The 14,016-nt window shown below is 35.6% G+C and overlaps 1 long non-coding RNA gene across 8 annotated transcripts in view; it reads left to right on the top strand.

The window, feature by feature from the left end:
* Positions 1-14,016, top strand: part of LOC124516346 (uncharacterized) — a 106,174-nt gene that overhangs the window by 27,786 nt on the left and 64,372 nt on the right. The window contains exon 4 of one of the 8 annotated variants that reach the window (XR_006963027.1): positions 4,559-4,671. The exons of the other annotated variants lie outside the window; for them this stretch is intronic. This is a non-coding gene — a long non-coding RNA (uncharacterized LOC124516346). The remainder of the gene's footprint in view (positions 1-4,558; positions 4,672-14,016) is intronic. 8 annotated transcript variants of the gene reach the window in all.

Genomic DNA, 14,016 nt, shown 5'->3' with positions numbered 1-14,016 from the left:
TTGTGCAGTCAAACTGACACATAAAGTTAGAGTTAGCCATCATAGAGACCCACAGGAAAGTGGCTAGAATTTTCAGTCTAAACAATCTATCGTTACAGAATATTGTTCAAAACCTTAAATTAACATTTAATGATCATAACCTACTTTTCTAGTATTATCTCTTCATACAACTTTTTTTCCCCTGTTTTTTTTTTTTTTTGTTTTTTTTTTTTTTTGTTTTTTTCCTCAAAAATCCCCTACTAATGTTGTCTCTGTTCTCTGGTTTTATCTACATGAAGCATTTCTGTCTTTTTAATTAGATTGGTATCTCTAGATTGAAGAAACTGTTTTTTGGTCTTGTTCATATTCCTTGCTAAGATATGGTACAAAGACTGTCACATCTTGGTGACTGATTAGCATATTAGGATTATTTTAGCTTCCCCTATCATTTCCAAACACCACTCATTTTCTCTTTACTAGCTATTTCTCCCCTTAGAGCAGTCAAATAACTTAAAAATTATAGAAATATGTAGTTTTGTGTAAAATGATTTCATCTGCAGAATTTATGAAATAAAAAAATGGCCTCTTCTATTTCAATTATTCTCTAGTAACATTACTTTAAGCAGTATTAATTTAAATAGCCAAATTATGGAAAGAGCCTAAATGTCCATCAACTGATGAATGGATAAAGAAATTGTGGTATATATACATAATGGAATACTATGTGGCAATGAGAAAAAATGAAATATGGCCTTTTGTAGCAACGTGGATGGAACTGGAGAGTGTGATGCTAAGTGAAATAAGCCATACAGAGAAAGACAGATACCATATGGTTTCACTCTTATGTGGATCCTGAGAAACTTAACAGGAACCCATGGGGGAGGGGAAGGAAAAAAAAAAAAAAGAGGTTAGAGTGGGAGAGAGCCAAAGCATAAGAGACTCTTAAAAACTGAGAACAAACTGAGGGTTGATGGGGGGTGGGAGGGAGGGGAGGGTGGGTGATGGGTATTGAGGAGGGCACCTTTTGGGATGAGCACTGGGTGTTGTATGGAAACCAATTTGTCAATAAATTTCATATATAAAAAAAAATAAAATGTAATACCAGTTCATTAAGAAGTATATTCATTGGGGCGCCTGGGTGGCTTAGTTGGTTAAGCATCCCACTTCAGCTCAGGTCATGATCTCCTGGTTTGTGAGTTCCGGACCTGCATCGGGCTCTGTGCTGACACCTCGGAGCCTGGAGCCTACTTCAGAGTCTGTGTCTCTCTCTTTCTGTCCCTCCCCCAACCCCTCAAAAATAAAATAAGCATTAAACAAAAAGAAGTATATTCATATAGGCACATTTTCCCCGTGGAGACTAATTTGTTTTAAATGAAACAAATTAAGTTAACTGAATATGTATTCTCCCTAAATCATTTCAACTAAACATGAATCCTAATATTCCCGTGGGATTGTATTTTTCCAGGGTTGTTTATATTATGTGTCTATCCTTATTCTGGTTAAGGATATTTGATGGCAGGGAGCAGAAAATCATTCAAGGAAAATTAAACAAAAATGCAATGGCACCAAATGCAACTAAGATTTGTGTTTTATATATATTTTTTGGTTGGTCTGGTTCGATGTAATTATTTCTCTTCATCTTTTCTAGAATCTAATGCTATAACATACCCCAAGCACTGCTTTGTCACATCTTGCAGCTGTCATTGATGTTTCTATTATACATCTCTAAATAGTCTTTAGTCTTTGTGACTTCTCCCTTGACATGTGGCTTATATAGATGAATGTTGCTTAATTTCTAATTTTCCGGATATCTTTCTGTCATTGATTTCTGGTTTAATTCTATTATGATCAGGACACATATTTTGTATGATTTAAATTCTTCTAAATTCGTTGAGGTTTGGTTTATCTACCCAAATATGGGCTAACATGGTGAATGTTCTATGTGTATTTGAGAAGAATGTTATTCTGTTGCCTTTTGGTTGTATGTTCTATAAATGGCGATTAGGTCAAGTGGATTTTTAGTGATATTCAGAGGTTCCATATCCTTTCTGATTTTCCATTGTCCTGTTTTGTCAGTTATTTAGAGAAGAGTACTGAAGTCTCCAATGATAAATGTAGATTTGTTCATGTCTCCTTTCATTCTTTCCTTCATGTATTTTGAAGCTTTACTGTTAGGTGTGTAACTATAGGATTATTATGTCTTTTTTGGTGAATTGAGCCCCTTATCATTATGTAAGACTCCTTTTCATCCCTCGTAACAGACTTTGCTCAGAATTGTGCATTGTATGATATTAATATAGTTACTGTTGCTTTCTCTTGGTTAGTGTGTGCATACTATATGTTTTAATATGCCTTTACTTGTAATATTTCTAAGTATTTATATTTAATAATGGGTTCCTTATACATAGTGTGTTTTGTTTTTTAATACAATCAGACAATATCTGATTTGAATTTTTGTGTTTATGCCATATGTATCCTACTACTTATATACTCTAAGTATTGTTATGGTCTCATTAATATTTACCATATTGCTGTTGTTTTCGTATATTTTTGCTCTTTTTCTTCTGTTCTGGTTTATGTATGAATTAAGTATTTTTTAAGATTATATTTTATCTCTACTATTGACTTATTTTTTCTACATCTCATGTTAATTTATTTGAATAATTACCTTTGGGTTTACAATATACATCTTAAGTTAATCGCAGTCTACTTTATCAATATCTCCTGTTCACCTTTTGTGCTATTGTTTTCTCATATATTTTGATTTCACATGTGTTTTAAACTCAAAATACATTGCTTGTTTTTACTTTGGAGAGTCAATGATATTTTAGAGGAATTAAAAGAGAAAGAAAAATAATGGCTTTTATATTTATCTTTATTTTAACCATTTCCAGGGATCTTCATTTCTTTGTGTAGATCTGAACTTCTGTGTTGTCAGTATTTTTTCCTGAAGAATTTTCTTTAACATTTCTTGTCTTTCAGTATGCTTCTAATGAATTTTCTAAGTTGCTGTTTGTTGGAGAGTCTTTGTTTCCTTATTTTTTTTGAATGATATTTTCATGATATAGAAGATTGACAGTTTCTTTCAGCCTTTTAAAAATGTCACTTAAGCGTCTGTCAGTTTCGGCTCAGATCATGATCTGACAATTCGTGAGTTTGAGCCTCACATTGGGCTCTGCACTAACTGTGGAGCCTGTTTGGATTTTCTTTTTCCCTATCTCTGCCCCCTTCATCCCTGCTCACTCTCTTTCTCAAAATAAATAAATAAACATTTTATGTATTTACTTATTTATCTGTTTATTTATTTTTTGTTTGATGTTTATTTTTGAAAGAGAAAGAGACAGAGCATGAGTGGAGGAGGGGCAGAAAGAGATGGAGACACAGAATCCCAAGCAGGCTCCAGACTCTGAGCTGTCAGCACAAAGACCGACACGGGGCTCAAATTCAAGAACCATGAGATCATGACCTGAGCAGAAGTCGGAAGCTTAACTTAACTGAGCCACCCAGACACCCCTCAAAATAAAGAAATAAATATTTTTTTAAAATGTCACTTAAATATTTTTTAAAAATGTCACTCTATCTTTTTCTGACATGGGAAGTTTCTGACAAGATGTCTGGTGTGTTTTTTATATTTTTTTTCTCTATATAATGTGCCTTTTCTCTGGATGATTTCAAGATTTTCTTTTTATCTTTTATGCTTAGCATTTTCAGTATCATGTGTCTAGATGTGTTAATTTAATTTAATTATTAATTTTACATCCTTTCTGTGTTTTTCTGCGCTTCCAAGGCTTGTGGTTTGATACCTTTAATCTTTTTGGAGAATTTTCAGCCATTATGTCTTTAAATATTTCTTCAACTCTTTTTCTCTGTCTTCTTCTGGAATTACTATTACACGTATGTTGGAGTCTTAAAACTCTTGCATGCTCTGTTTTGCTTTCCCTTTCTAGCTCTTTCTTTGTGTGTTTTAGTTTGGGTGATATCTAGTAACTATCCTTGGTTGTGTCAAGTGTGCTGATAAGCCAGTTGAAGGCATTCTTTATCTTTGCAACTGTGATTTTTATTTCTTAGCATTGCTATTTGGTTTTTTCTTACCCTTTACCTTCCCCATCTGTTCATCCTGAAATTCCCCACTAATTCGTGCATGCTGTCTACTCCTTTCATTAGATAACATATTAATCCTAATCACTTTAAATTCCCTCTCTAATAAATACATTATCTAGGTTATCTCTGAATCTTGTTTTATTGATAGATTTATCCTTGACAATGCGTTGTTTTTTCTCCAATGTTGCATGTCTTACAAGGTCTAATTGATTATTGGACATAGCGTGTAGAGGAGCAGAGGCTGGGTTAACTAGTATTCATGACTCACAATGGATACACCCTTCCTTCTGCTAGGCCATTGATGTGGGATATTGTGTCCATATAGTAAGGATTTTAATTAGGTTTGGGGCTCATTGCTATGGTGAACTTTAGTGCACCACCAGCTCTACATTTCTTTATTATTGCCTTGTTCTTATCATGATGTTTGTTGTTTACGCCTTTTTCTCAGTTCTTGTCCTTTACTCTGGTGTCTCTCCAGGCTCTTATCCCTCCCACAATGGTAGGCTGCTATTGATTGTTTTTGCTGCTTGTTTGCCTGGTGATGGAGTGCAGAGAAGTTCCTCCAAGTCATTTCCATTTCATACTTGGAAGGTAAATGTCTTGTTTCCAACATTTTGCAACTAAGTAGGGGTAAGAGGCAAGGGAAATTCAGCATCTAGTTTACGTTCATTTGCTTATTTTCTCTGTTTTTGTTACAGTATCATGCTATAATTTAAAGACACTCTTTTTTGAAATTTCTTAAGAGAAACAGAGCAAAATAAAAATCTCTCCAGGCTTCTGTGAGAGTAAGGGAGATACAGTCATATATATGATAAGAGTGGAGAAAGAAATTGCATCTAACTTTCCAAGAAATTTTTCAAAAATCCTTTCATTTTAGACATTTCCTCTCTACTTTGTTGTGCCAACCATTCCTGAGATTTAGAGGACATTTCAAATTGTATATCATGTTACTTTGTAGCATTTCTCACTGTTATCTTAGGATTCAGCATTTTTTTTCAAGTTTATTTTCAGCTCACACAAATTTTGCTACTGTAGGCTTATCTTCCATTTTCCCTAATTTATGTGTTTATACCTTTAAACTGAATCATGTTACTATTATTTTAGTGGGATTTTTGGGAGGGAGCCAAAGGAAATAGATGCATTTAATCCACAATATTTATACAGAAAGTCCTGTGGCTGACAATCTTAAAGTGATAGATCATTTTCACTTCTTATCCAGTTTCTTTATTATATGAATAAACAAACTTTGGGAAGAGCTCAAATAGTCCTATTGACATGGCCAGAAATAGATAAAATTGTCTAGGATATGCAGTTTACATTTCATCTCTGGGATACATGTTTGTCATGTCTTATGTCCTTATTAAGATTTTAATTACCGTGATGGGAAAGTTTATGTCTCACATGTTTTTGCAGTGCCTGTAATATAATTACTGTTTCCTTGAATTATATTATTTAAACTCATTCATGTATTTAACAAGACTAAAATCCCAGTTTTAAAGTCCCATAACTTTTGTAAAGACATTGTGCTACATAGAAATTATTACTTATTTTGCATTTACTTGGAGCTTTTTTTTTCCCCATAAAAAGTCATCTGTTTGTGACAATCAGAAGGATATATCTTGAATGGGCTTTTAAACCGAACACCATATAAAAACTAAATTCCTTCTTTTTAATGTTATTTTGGAGTAAGGTTAAGTGCTCTTGTTAATACAAAACTGGCTCTTCTATTTTCTCACAAGAAGTTGCAGAGCTTTCTAATTAGAAATTCTCAAAGTGAGGATATGCCAATGAAGTACAGATCACTTTTATTATCCCATTTACATTTATTGGACAGCCACTTAACTTAGGGATCTGTGTTGGGTTCTCAGGAGGAGTTCAAGGAGCAAAAATTCCTATCAGGATCCAACTGGCTTTTTAATGCTACATACCTCTTGTCCAGGCATAAGAACACTAAATGCATAGGCTTATTCCCATATTAATCTCTAGCTAATCTTGAAAATTAGACTGGAAAGTTTTAAGGAGCTTGATTTCATTATTTTGGGGCTCAACTTTTTAAATTTTTTTAATTTTTTATTTTTTATTTTTTTTAATATATGAAATTTATTGTCAAATTGGTTTACATACAACACCCAGTGCTCATCCCAAAAGGTGCCCTCTTCAATACCCATCACCTACCCTCCTCTCCCTCCCACCCCCCATCAACCCTCAGTTTGTTCTCAGTTTTTAAGAGTCTCTTATGCTTTGGCTCTCTCCCAATCTAACCTCTTTTTTTTTTTTTTCCTTCCCCTCTCCCATGGGTTTCTGTTAAGTTTCTCAGGATCCACATAAGAGTGAAAACATATGGTATCTGTCTTTCTCTCTATGACTTATTTCACTTAGCATAACACTCTCCAGTTCCATCCATGTGGCTACAAAGGGCCATATTTCATTCTTTCTCATTGTTGGGGCTCAACTTTGAAGTACTCTTGCTGCTAATTAAGTTTCTTCTGCTCTAATTCTGTTAACGAAATTTTGACCTGAAACTCCAGTGATGTGTTTAGGTCTTGGTAGCTTCCCTAGGAACCATATAATCAATATCTTACCCGTTTTTCCCTGTTAGTTCTTATTTCCTTAAGGTATGAAAAACAATATTTACCACTTAAGACTAAACCATACCTCATGGCTCACCCCGCTACTAGATTTTCTTGGTAACAACTGTTTTCCTAAATTTGGGAGACACTAAATTTTTGCTTCACATTTTTCTTTCACTTTACTCTGACCATGTACTTGGATGTTCTCTCCCAATTTCTGAACACCCCCAACCTCTGAACCCCTCCATGTAAATCGCTGTGTTTTCTACTATCTTACTCTTGAATCCTCTGTTATTCTTAGGTCCTGAGCCTGAATATATCCCCCAGCCCAGTGATGGTGGCTCATTCCATGTCATGGATTCTATAATAATGTACAGTCACTTTCTGAGACAAAGCAATTATTACTCTTTAGGGATTTATAATCAGGTTAAGTAAGCAATATATGTATAAAAAACATGAATAACAAGATGAACAAGAATGTTATCAATGCCAAGTAGAGTGGCATACCTTCTCTAAAATATTTTGAAAACTCTGATCTAAAGATCCAGTTTACTTCTTTGTTAATTCATGTCTCCTTAAAATTTGTGAAGTTTTCAGTCATTTTTTTTCTATTTTATGTGAGTCTTTATACACAACTCTACATTTATTACAACAGTTATTATTTCTTCCAATATATAGGTCCTTTAGGTTCTGTTCAGTTTTTAAAAAAATTAATGTTTATTTATTTATTTTATGGGGTGGAGGGCAGAGAGAGAGGGAGATAGAGAAAGAATCTCAAGCAATCTCCATGCTGCCAGTGCAGAGTCCAATGCATGGCTTGAGATCATGACCTGAGCCAAAATCCAGAGTAGGATTCTTCACCGACTGAGCCACCCAGGTGCCCCTGCTCACTTTTATTATTTTTCTTTCTGCAACTAAGACCTTTCAATTATCTATATTTAAGTTGTCTGATTCTTTCTTCTGCTTGCTCAAATCTGCTCTTGAAACTCTCTTAAACTTGTCATTTCAGTTATTGTACTTTTCAGCTACAGATTTTTTCTTTGGTTGCTTTTTATATTTCCCTTTACAATATTCTCATCTTGATAAGACATCACTTTCATGATTTTCTTTAGTACTTTGTCCATGTTTTCTTTTAGATCTTTGAACATATTTAAGTCAATTATTCTCAGTCTTTTCTTAGTAATTTTGATGTCTGGGCTTCCCAAGGGATGATTTCTTTCAGTTTTGTACCTTTGAGTGGCTCATGCTTTCTTGTTTCTTTTATGTCTTGTGTTCTGTTGTTTTTGTTTTGTTATTGTTATTGTTGAAAACTGAACATTTGAATATTACAGTGTAGTCACCTTGAAGTCAAATTATTCCCATTCCCAAGATTTGCTTTCTTTTTAAAAACTATTTTTGCAAAGACTATCTTCCTTATCCTGTTGGTAACTGAAGTCTTCAGTAGCTTTAGTTATTGCTCTAATATTTTAAAAGAGATTTCCTTGAATGCTAGAAGCTAGAAACCAAAACCAAAAAAGAAAACAACTTTTTCCATTTCTGCAGATTGGCTCTGTGCTGGGGTGCAATACTTAGCCAGGCTTTCAATGAGCCTGGTGGTCAGTTTGAAGTGAAAGCCTGGGGTATTTTCTAAGCATGTATCTTGCCCTGGGAAAATGTGTGGCTTTCTAAACCTTCCATATAAATAGTTCTTTTCAATATCCTAATTTCTCAAATAATTTTCCCCAGCTTTTCTTCCTGTACCACAGGCTTCTTTTATATATCTGTACTGTAATCTTTTGTAGTATGGGTCTGTACATTGCTAGTTTGCCATGATGTCGTAGACTCTGGGTCTGGAGTTCTTTCTTGTCCAGCAAGAAAGCAGGACACAAGATTAAAAGTGCAAGAGAGGCCAATGTACAGGAGAAGACAAGAGCCTTGATTAAGGGTCCTTGCTCCATTTTTATTAGGATCAGAAAGCTTACAAACTTGGTGATGGATGTGCACAAAGAGACAATGAAACTGTGAATATTAACTTATGGGCATGAGGGAAAGGGGGTTTTGACAACATGTGGTGTTAGGGGTTTGAGTTAATACAAAACAAAATCCTGGCTCCTGGCAGAAGATTGTTTACAGCAGACATGAGATGCCACCTCTGTTTACCTAAACTGGACTGGGGGACAAGAAAGACAGAGCATGCTACCTCAGAGTCAGCAAGGTACCTTTCTTTTGCTAATTAGCTCCACTCTGGGCAACTTCAGCCTGCTGCGGTTGCTTACCTAATTTGGTGCTTCCTTCCTGAGAAAGTAGCTTTCTGCTATTGCACTAAGTTAGGGGGCGTTTCCACCCTGAATACCTAGTCTTGTTTACCTCATCTTGGAAGTTTTCATACTGAGATTCCCTATTCCTATATCTTTGTCTTATACTGGGACCTTGGCCCACTTTACCTATTCTTATTTACCTAATCTTGTTTACCCAAACTTGGGTGTGTACATCCTATGCCTATCTAATTCTTTATGCCTTGTTAACCCATCAGTGCAGGCTCAGGAATTCCTAAGCTTATTCCCCACACCATAAAGCATTTTAAAGCAATGCCTCCTGCATTTGAGGCCTCAGTTCTGAGTTAGCCAAAAGGAAATAAGTATTTTGTAAAAGTCCTTCAGGTAGCCCTTAGACAACAAATCTACTCAGTAATTTGCAAGTAATATCTACTCTACTCCTTCCAGAAGCAGGGACCAGGGTTCGACAGGATCAATAGCAGGATAAAGAAAATAGAGGTGAGTTATACACAACCGCAATATGCCATTCTTTGTAATGTTCTGTGCAGGAGGCATGGTGGCAAGAAAAAATACCAAGGCCAAATGAATATTCTCAGCAGAAGTAACAAATGATTGCAGTATGGACTGTGGAATTTAGGTATGAAATATTAAAGATGATAAAGGAAGGTGGATGACTCCCCCTTTGAAGTGAAATGTTTCTTTAACCCAAACACGCATGAAAACCTGATTTCATAAACATTTACTGTCATTGTTCTATTTATATTTAATGACTTGAAGAATAAAATAAGGCATCTTACACAAATGGCTTTTTTTTTTTATTTCCTAACAAGTCCTACTGAATCAGAGATTTTCAGATACAGTCCAAGTCATTACAGATGGAAATGTGAGCTGTATTATTAAGACTCTGACTCATTTATTGGCAGCTTTCCAAAAGAGGAGATAGAAACAGAGAAGTATGAAGGTTTGCTCATGTTTCTTCCCCTTGTGCAATCTAGTTCCCTGAGAGTCTGTTTTTGGTTACTGTCAGATTGGTTCCAGAGAGGCAGCATTATGGTCAGATTTATCATGTGTTTAGGAAAAAAACCTTCTTTGGATTACTTAGCATTGGAAAAATGATATTTTGTATTGAGTTTTTGATCTCATATCAGTTAAACCCACGCAAGATGACTTGGAAGAGCAGGAAACATATCCAGGAATAATTTTTGATGGGATTACTAAACTTTCCATCTTGGCTATAGAGATAATAAATACAATGTAGGGAGGTGAGATATCTGCTGAAGAAAGGCACAAGCATTTCCATTTAAGTTGGCCCCTCTAGAATGTTTGGGTAGAAACTATGATATGCTTTAATTTTAGACTCTATCACAGTTGAGAGTGTTTATTTGACTCTAAAGTGAAGTGAGTTTTCAGTCCTATAGAAATACGATGCACTGGAAAAAAAAAAAAAGAAAGATGATTCACTGGTTTAATAAAAGCTGAATACAGAAGACACCAATAGCATATTGATAGTGAACTTGGTCCCTCCTTTAGTTAATTAGAGACACAGTATATTATGTATATTTGGCATATGCTAAATGACAGGCATTTTGATAGGTGCGTTCACACTTAACTCTTCCTATTTTAATCTCATAAAAAAAATCTACAAGTGTTATCATTGCCATTTTTACAGGTGAAGAAATGTTTCCCATACCATGTGGTAAGAACTGGGCCTGGAATTTGAATCTACACCTACACTTTTGTAAAATCTTTTCTGTTAACAAGAAGTGATAGAGCATGATGTTTGAGAACAGGGTTTCTACCAACTGCTACCTGATATAGTTCCCTTTACTTGAGGTAAAAAGGACTGTGTCTCTCAGCAGAATATTGAGGCTCAGAATAAAGTTACTGCTGTGAGCTTCCCAGATCCTATGGGAAGTGAAAAGAGTTGGGAACCTTCTCAATCAACCCTGCATTTCCATCTACCATGAAACAGTACCTGACAAATGTGGGTTAGAGAGAAATACCAGTGGTGATAGTACAGTTGGAATTTCATGAACAAAACCAGATGGAGGCTACCCTGATACCTCTGAATTTGTTAACTAAGCCCTTGGTTTTGTTTTGTTTTTGGCTCCTTAGGAACCCCAAAGAAATTTTAGCTAAGAAGGCACTTATTTGACCAGTTTATGTTTGATCTGTATTTCTTTCCCTTTCTTTCTTTTAACTTTTTAAAAAATGTTTATTTATTTTGAGAGAGAGAGAGAGAGAGAGAGAGCACGAGCATGAGTTGGGGAGGGGCAGAGAGAAAGGGAAAGACAGAATTCCAAACAGGCTGTGTGCTGTCAGCACAGAGCTCCATGCAGGGCTCCATCCCACAAACCATGAGATCATGACCTGAGCCCAAACCAAAAGATGTTTGACTGAGCCACCCAGGCACTCCTTCTCCTTTTCTTCTTGTAAGAAGTTTTGCTGGCTTCAAAGCCAGCATCAACTGGATAAGACTACCACTCACAGGGATGTTCTTAAGAGAGAGACTGCAGGGGCCCTACTGAAGTGGGAAACTTACTGAAAGTAGTTAGTAATTTAATTCATCTTGTTTAACACTATCTGCCAAAGTAACTTATAACTTAAAATGTGTGTCTATATATATATATATATATATCTGAAATAGTTTACTATTTACAGTTAATTCCACATTTTTGGCTGTAATAAAATTGATTTTGAAATAAATGAAATGTTAAAAGTAAAATTTATTGTACTAAGTACTAAGATTTATTCAATATGACATGGAGGACATTGCTAGAGGAAGAATCAAAATTAAAATCAAGTTCAATGGGACAGCAAAGTTGGGGGAAGACAGTGTTGAGGGTCAATTCTAAAAAAGTGAAGTATGTATGAAAATAGGAAAGTTAGAAGCTATGGGATATCAAGAGTAAAGCAATGTCAGAGGAATAAGTCAGGACAAATTGAAGTTTTGGGAACGAGAGAATACTTAAGTTCTACTTTTTACATGGCATTTGTGCAGTGGAGGTGATTATTCAAAGGAATCCTAAAGGATGAGGCATTTATTGTTTGTTGTGTCCAATGGCCTGTGTATCAAAAGGTTTCTCCTGAATGAATTCTATGACATCTTGGACCTTTTGCTGTTGTTGTTTTTAGACCTTGAAGAATATTTGACCTACACATACATAAAATACCTTGGTAATTATTTTTTCTAAGGAGGAAGTATGTGTGAATGAACTAGAAAGTGTGATGTCATAGTTTAGGATCTAATCTTAGAAAACCATCATCTAGGGTTGCTTGGGTGGCTCAGTGGGTTAAGCGACTGACTTCAGCTCAGGTCATGATCTCATGGTGTATGTGAGTTGAGCCCCCCGTCAGGCTCTGTGCTGACAGCTCAGAGCCTGGAGTCTGCTTCAGATTCTTTGTCTCCCTCTCTCTGCCTTTCCCCCACTCGTGCTCTGTTTCTCTCTGTCTCTCAGAAATAAATAAAAGTTAAAAAAATTAAAAAGCAATTAAAAAAGAAGAAAACCATCATATATAATTTCTCTTACTTTTAAAAAGTGAAGTGAAAGAAAGATACAGGTGAAAGATGTTACAGGAATGCCGAGCACCGGCCTATCATTCCTATAGCCCTAACTGTGCTGTCCTCAGGATACCAGATGGAAAACTGAAGTTGGAGCTTATTGCCACTGGCCTCCTTTGATCCACAAGTAACTTCAAATAGAATTAATTCAAATAGAAATAATCTGAATAAGAGGCATATGATAACTCCTGATATCAATCTACGCAATAACAAGGCGAACATAAAACTACCAACTTTTACATGAGCAGATGCCATTTCTTATCTCTATCCTAGTGGAAAAGTGAAATCAAAATTATGGCTTACGGAGCTAAAGAAGAGTCTGACTCATGGGTTATGGCCATGACTCATTCGGTGAGATCTTTCTTCAAGGCTAGAACATGACCTAATCAGGTTCACCACTAATTCATGCAGCAGTCACATTTACAACTGAGTACTAGGAGATGGGTAGGTGCCTCCCAGAGATGTCAGATGATTTGAGTTGTGAGCAGTTCCTGTTAGTCACCTAAGAGAAAACAGTAACCACTGAGATCAAATGTAAAAATTTACTTACAATTTTACATGGCCAGCCCGGAAACAGAGAAGGTTCCTGGCTATAGATATCCACATAATATAAATAGATGCATAGATTATTAACTGTGTAATCACTAGTCTATTACTCTGAATTTATAATAAACATTTTTTTTTAAAGCATCAATGTGGGATTTTTTTTAACTTGTCTGGTATATAAATGGAACAACACTGCTCCAAATAGAATTGTTTCTTAAACAGCAAGATCTGGGAGACATTCACAGCTACTCTACATCTCCATTACAATATTAAGACACAGAAAATTTCAGCTGTAGGGCATCCGGTCCTCAGCATGTGAACCCAAAGGTACAGGAAGAGTGAGCCTGCACTGCTTCAAGCGCTTTTGTCTAGAACGCTTCAGTAAGAGCTCTTTTATGAGGAAGTAATTTTTCCCCTTTCTTAAGATCATTTATCACTTAGTGTATAAACCAATATTTCTATGTATCTGTCACAAATGCTCAACCCTATTCCAGAGTATATTAAAAGGAACTAGTGAAATACGTATATGCTGTGTGAATTCTCCCATATCTTGGGGAATTATAAAATTCTTCTTCCCTCTCTACCCTATCCTGAGCCTCCTTGCCATTTTCCTGCCCTGTGTTCCAGGAAGCTCTGGGTTGTGTGTATTTCACACAAAGTGAGGTGTTGGGCTAAAAACAGTGGACAAGAGAAAGAGAAGCATGCCATTTTCTAATCTTTGCTGTTAAGAAAACACAGTAATGTGGCTGTTTGTATTTAGAGCCATCAAAAGCAAATCCCTGCTTTACCATTTATAGTAGCATGATCTTTGGAAAGTTATTTGGCTTTTCTAAATGTCAGTTTCCCTCTCTGTAAAATGAAAACATAGCAGCATCTATGTCTTAAGATCACTGTGAGGGCTAAATGAAGTGATGTACACAAAGCGTGTTGCATATTGTCTCATTTAGTTTGCAATTCATCCCACGAAGTGAAGCTTAGCACTATTCTCATCCTACAGATGAGG

This window comes from Lynx rufus, unplaced genomic scaffold, assembly GCF_022079265.1.
Source record: "Lynx rufus isolate CCGP_SWC_20201006 ecotype Redwood Valley unplaced genomic scaffold, mLynRuf1.p SCAF_2, whole genome shotgun sequence".
Classification (NCBI taxonomy): Eukaryota; Metazoa; Chordata; class Mammalia; order Carnivora; family Felidae; genus Lynx; species Lynx rufus.
Note: the sequence above shows the minus strand (reverse complement) of the source record. Positions and strands in the feature narration are given on the sequence as shown.